Genomic DNA, 6,727 nt, shown 5'->3' on the forward strand with positions numbered 1-6,727 from the left:
ATAGCAGAGTATGGAGGCTCTAGTGGGAGAGGAAGGCTGTCTACCTGAGGAGTTTGTATTCATGCTCAGATGCCGAGGAGCTCAGAAGGTGGGTGACTGTGACCAGTGATAGTCATGTATATAGAGATTAGAAATGCATGAAATGCATGTGAAAACGTCTCAATGTCAAGAGCCTTGGAATGAATTTTTCTGGATGAAACTGTGTGTTTTGACAACGAAGTGGAGATCTTTTTTAAACGTTGTAACATCATTTAATTTTATGTCTTATAGGGTTTATACTGAGTACAATATTGTATAACTGTAATAATTCAACTGTAAACCTAAAAATATACAGCCAATTTTGTAAGAGATGCATCCTAGCTCAGAAAATTCTTATTGAATATGTCAATGCTGATGTAATGAAATGCTTCTTCTAAAAAAAATCCTTTCATGTAACTATTTTGAAGTATACAATAGGAGTTGGGGATATGATGGTAGAGCATGTGCTTTGGGCTGGGTTTGAGCTCTAGCACGAGAAAAAAAAATGTTATCTACGCAAGAAATTATTCTCTGTAGTCCCTCTGTTGTGCTATAGAACATAAAAATGTATACTTTCTATCTAACAGTACCCATAGCCAACCCTCCTTATCTCCTTCCCCACTACCCTTTCTAGCCTATGGTGACTTATATTCTAGCTTCATTTTGTTATTGTGATAAACACCATGACCAAATGCAAAGGATCAGGAAGCTGAGAGGTCAGCCCCAGGGTCCAGGAAAGAGGCTGGCGGGTTGCGCAGCTCAGGGAAGCAGAGGGAGGTGAGGGCCGGACCAGGCCCAGAGGGCTCCTGGGGACTGCGAGAAGGAACTGGGTTCATCTGGGTGCAAGGGATCAGGAAGCAGTGGTGGTTCCAGGCCAAGAGGTCAGCCTGGGTATCCAGGAAAGAGGCTGGCAGGTTTTGCAGCCTAGGGAAGCAGATGGAGGGCAATTTGTTTTTATTTTATGTGTAGTGTTTTGCCTGCATGTATGTAAGTGCACCCATGTTGTGAAATGCCTGCAGAGGTCAGAAGAGGATGTCGGATTCCCCTGGAACTGGAGTTATGGACAGTTGTTAGCTGCCATGTGGGTGCTAGGAATTGAAGCCAGGTCTTTTGTAAAAACAGTCAGTGCTCTTAACTACCGAGTCATCTCTCCAGCCCACAAGTCTACTATTTCTATGAGACCAACTTTTTAAGCTTACACTTACACGTCAGAACGTGGGATATTTGTCTTTCTGTGCCTGGCTTATCATGTATATTCCCTAGGCTTATCTATAACACTACAAATGACAGTCTTTAATTTTCCTTTATGGTTTAATGATATTCCATTGGGAACGTATGCCTCACTTTATCAGTTCAACATCCCTTGATGGATACCTCAGTTGATTCCATATCTTGGTTATTGTTAGGCTTTTCTTGTTTTTTTGTTGCTATGATAGGTCAACTATTGGTCCAATTGTCTCCCATTAAAGAAATACAATTTTTCTTACCTGCTTCTAAGCTCATTTTCTTACACTTTGATTTCATTATGCTATGTCCAGTTACAGATTCCTTTTAGCATATCTGGAGGAGAACTGGTGTCCTCTGTAAGTTCTAGAACATTGGTAGCCACTGTCTCTTCAAATACTACCCAGCTCCATTTCTCTCTCCTCTTCTTTAGACATCTACAGCCAATTAGAATTAAATTGGCCTTCAGAGGAAAATTCCATCTCATGGCATGAATTAAAACAGCACTTATGAGAACACTTACAATGAAATTCTAATGTTTTTAAAAAATATATTTTATTACTTTTATTTTATGTATGTGCATGTATTTCCTGCATGTAGGTAAGTGCACCCATGTTGTGCAATGCCTGCGGAGGACAGAAGAGGCTGTCAGATCCCCTGGAACTGGAGTTATGGACTGTTGTTAGCTGCCATGTGGATGCTGGAAATCAAGCCCGGGTCCTCAGCAAGAGCTGTCAGTTCTCTTAACCACTGAGCCATCTCTCCAGCCCTACATTCTGAGTCTTGATATTTTCTAGGCAAGATGGACTGTTTCATCTGGGAGGAGATTGCTACACAACAATTTACAAATAGACAACATGAAATCACAACCTGTAATCTCTTAAATATTTTATAATTTTTATTTATTTATTTACTTTGGTTTTTTTAAAACAGGGTCTCCTTGTAGCATCAGCTGACCTGGAACTCACCATGTGGACCAGGCTAGTCTTGAACTCACAGAGATCTGCCTGCCTTTGACTCTTGAGTGCTGGGATTAGGGAAGGTGCCACCCCCCACCACACCCTCAGCTTTTATTATCTAAAAGGAAAATAAACAGTTGGGCATGGTGGCATATGCATTTAATCTCTCCAGTCCTCTGGAGGCAGAAGCAGACAGATCTTTGTGAGTTTGAAGCCAACCTGCTCTACATAGCAAGTTCCAGGCCAGCTAGTGCTACATAGTGAGACCCTGTTTCAAAAAGAAGGGCAAAAGTCCTGCAAAGTGTATATATTCTCACCAACAGTGTCTATTAGGGAGTATCTTTCTCAATTCTTTGACCAGTGCTGGATATGGCCACTATATCTAGATATTTATATTACAAATCAACACTTTGTTAAAGATTTATGTTTACATTTTTAATGGGCCCAATTTTTTATTTGTTAATTTCTTACATTTGAAGTACTCCTCCGGGGCTGGAGAGATGGCTCAGTGGTTAAGAGCACTAAATGCTCTTGCAGAGGACCTGGGTTTGATTCCCAGCACCCACATGGTGGCTACAAACCGTCCTTAACTCGGAAGCCCTCTTCTGACCTCTGAGGCATTGCATGACACCAGTGCACTCACCTTGAAGACATCCTTGACCTGAGATTCTTTGCCATGGTCCTTAGCAACTACATCACTTCAACAAACCAACCACTTTATGGAATTTTCCCCCTCAGTAAATTTTTCAGAACCCTCCCATCCCCATAGTTTCTTGTTCTCATCAACCTTAATTTTGTTGATTTGGTGCTCAGCACAAAAGGCTTCCACCATCTTGATATATATATTGGCTATCACAATTGGATAGGAACACACAAAGACTGGCTTGGCACTTTGTGTGTGTGTGTGTGTGTGTGTGTGTGTGTGTGCATGCGTGTACACTTGGGAATGCAGTGCCATTGGAGGCCAGAACAACAGATCCTCCTAAAGTTGAAGTTACAGGTGGTTGTGAGCCACCAGATGTGGGTGCTAGGAACTGAATTCGGGTCCTTGTAACCACTGAGATATCTCTCCAGCCCCATAAATCAACACTTTTTTGAGACAGGGTCTCCCTATGTAGCTCAGGCAGACCTAAATAATTGCTATATATAGCTCAGACTGGCCTCAAACTTACAACCCTCCTCTTCAGCCTTCCAAGTGTTGGGTTTACAGGTGTGTGCCACACTTGACTAATAACATTTTTAAGAAACAATGATTCTTGAAAATGAATCCATTTTTTCAAAACTGAGATTGTAGCTGATCCTAGTCTGAACAAATGCTAGCAAGGATACAAGATGAGGGAAACATTATGCACTCTTGCTGGGAATCTAATTCAATGCCAATGCTATGGAAAACATTATGAAGATTCCTCAAAAAATTAAAAATAGGGTATAGAGAAATGGGTCAGTTGTTAAGAGTACTTGCTGTTCTTGCAGAGGACCTGGGTTTGGCACTCAGCACACACATGATGCTAACAACTATCTGTAACTCCGGTTCTGAGAGATCCAGCATCCTCTTCTGCCCTCCACGGGCACTACACATGTATGGTGCACTTACATACACATGGGCAAAACACATAAAATGAAATTTTTTAAAATTTAATCCAGGTGAGGTGGTGCTCACCTTTATTCTCTGTCCTCAGGAGGCAAAGGCAGGCAGATCTCTGTGGGCCAGACTGGTCTACATAGTGAGTTCCAGGCCAGCTAGGGCTACAGGGAAACCGTCTCAAAACAACAACAACAACAAAAAAAAAAAACCAAAACACCCAAAAAAACCCCAAACATATCACCACTAGTTTGATAGCCTCTGATATTTATGCTAGTAATTTTTCTTTTTCTTTTTCTTTCTTTTCTTTTTTGTCTTTTTGAGACAGGATCTTCCTGTAGTCTCAGCTGGCCTGGAACTCACTATGTAAACCAGACTGGCCTCAAACTCACGTAGATCCACCTGCCTCTGTCACCCAAGTGCTGGGATTAAAGGCATGTGCCACCACTCCCAGCTAAATTTTCTTTTTTCTCTTTTAAAACTCTTTTATTTATTATTTTTATTTTATGTGAATGAGTGTATTGCCTGCATGTAGGTAAGTGCACCCATGTTGTGCAATGCCCACAGAGGACAGAAGAGACCATCAGATCCCCTGGAACTGGAGTTATGGACAGTTAGCTGCCATGTGGGTACTGGGATTCAAACCCAGGTCTTCTGCAAGAACAACCAGTGTTCTTAACCACTGAGCCATCTCTCCAGCCCCATTTTTCTTATTTTTTACAATTTTAATATTTAATTATGTGTATTTACGTGTCTGTGGGTGGGGTATGTGCACATGAGTACTGTGCCTGTGGAGGCCAGAAGAGGGCATTGGATCTCCTTGGAGCTGGAGTTACAGGTGGCTGTGAGCTGCCTGATGTGGATGCTGGGAACTGAACCTGGGTTCACTGCAAGAGCAGTACTGATTCTTAAACACTGAGCCATTTCTCCAACACCAATATTTTTCTTTATATATATATATATAATTTTTATTTTAGGTATGCATGCATTTCCTGTATGTATATAAGTGCACCTGTGTCGTGCAGTGCCCAAGGAGGACAGGAGAGGCTGTGGGATCCCCTGTAACTGGAGTTATGGATAGTTATTAGCTGCCATGTGGGTGCTGGGATTTGAACCTGGGTCTCCTGCAAGAACAGTCAGTGCTCTTAACTGCTGAGCCATCTCTCCAGCCCACCAATATTTTTCTTTTAATGACATCAGCACATATTTTTTTCTCAATGAGTTCAGTAATGAATATTAAGATATGTAATTTTCAATTTTTAAAATAGTGTTTCATATAACCCAGGCTGGCCTTCAACACTATATAGTTGAGGATGACCTTGGACTGCTGATCCTCTTCCCAAGTGCTGAGAATACAGATGTGTACACATCTAGTTTATGGGGTGCTGGGGATTGAACCCAGGGCTTCATGCATGCTAGGTAAGCATCCAACAAACTGAGCTACATGTAAGACTTTCTTTTTGGATGCTGTGATGGCTAATCCTGGGTGTCAACTTGACTGGATCTGGGATTAACTGAAATAAGAGAGATCTTCTTGATTGGATCATCTGAAGCTGGAAGACACACCCTAAATGTGGGTGTTACCTTCTGACGGCAGCCGGTATAAAAGACCAAGGCAGAGGAGAACGCCAGGCTTCTTACTGCTTGCCTTCTCTCTCACTGGTGAGTTCATCTTGCTGCTGTAGACTGAAGACTAGCTGATCTTTTGGAATTCGTCAGACCTTCAGTGCCAAATTGGGACTACTGAGACATTCAGCCTTGCGGGCTGAGCGACTACGGATTCTCAGCCTCTCCAGTGTGGTGCAGCCATTGTTGGACTACTCGGACTCTGTCCTGTGAGTTAAGCTGATAAATTTCTATACATATATATTCATCCTACCAGTTCTGTTTCTTTGGAGAACCCTGACTAATACGGGTGGTTCTATTTCTTTGGAGAACCTGAAAAAACCTAGGCGCCATGAGGCCACCTGATAGGAATGCCTGACAAGAAGTCAAGCATTGAGAAACTAGCTTATCAGAAAAACAGGACGTAGTGGTCAAGCCATCTGCATCTGGCAATCCCCGGGGCTCGATACCAGGAAATCAGATCTGTACCATAAGTCACCCACCCAGAATTTAGCAACTTAACTTCCTCATGCTTTATACTCGTTTGAATGGGCCAATAACCATGCTTCTGCTTCTGTACCCCACTTCTGCTCTATAAAAGTGCCAAAACCCAGCATGGGGGCGCGCAAGTCCTCCGAGGAGACTTTGTGCCCACAGGTACCTGTGTACTAAATAAACCTCTTGCTGTTGCAACCCGAAGGCTGACTTGTCCTCAGTGGTTTCACTCTTACAAACTTATATCCATTTTCCTCTGGCTTATAACAACCTGCTTTTGTTGAGGCCACTCATATGCCCAGGTGGAAGAATGTATCTCCCATTTTTCCCTATAGCTTGGGATAAAGCAAGCAGATTTTGGGGGAAGGGGATATGTTATTTATTTTGCAAGTTTCCTGCCAACTCTTTATTATTGTTCTTTTGCCATTTCTGTGTGTGTGGGGGGGGTGTGTGTGTATGGGTTGTACATGTGTGTTTGCATGTATGTGGGAACACGTGGGTGCCAGTGCATATTTATGATGAGATCAGAGATTGATGTTGGGAAGCATCTCCAACTGTTCTTCCTTATTCATTGAGGCAGGGTCTCTCAATCAAACCTAGAGCTTGCCTAAAATGGCTAGGCTCTTTAGTCATCTTGTTCTAGAAATCCCTTGTCTCTGCCTTCTGAGGCTAGAAATTATAGGTGGGGCTGCCATGCTTACCTGACATTTATGGGGATTCTAAGGATCTGAACTCTGGTTATCATGCTTGCATAGCAAGTGCTTTAACACTGAGCAATCTCTCTGGTCCCTCTTGCTAACCCTTTAAGAGTGTTAACTCAGCTAGGAGAGAGCCAGATTTTGTT

This window comes from Nannospalax galili, unplaced genomic scaffold (assembly GCF_000622305.1).
Source record: "Nannospalax galili isolate Female #2095 unplaced genomic scaffold, S.galili_v1.0 scaffold24, whole genome shotgun sequence".
Lineage (NCBI taxonomy): Eukaryota > Metazoa > Chordata > Mammalia > Rodentia > Spalacidae > Nannospalax > Nannospalax galili.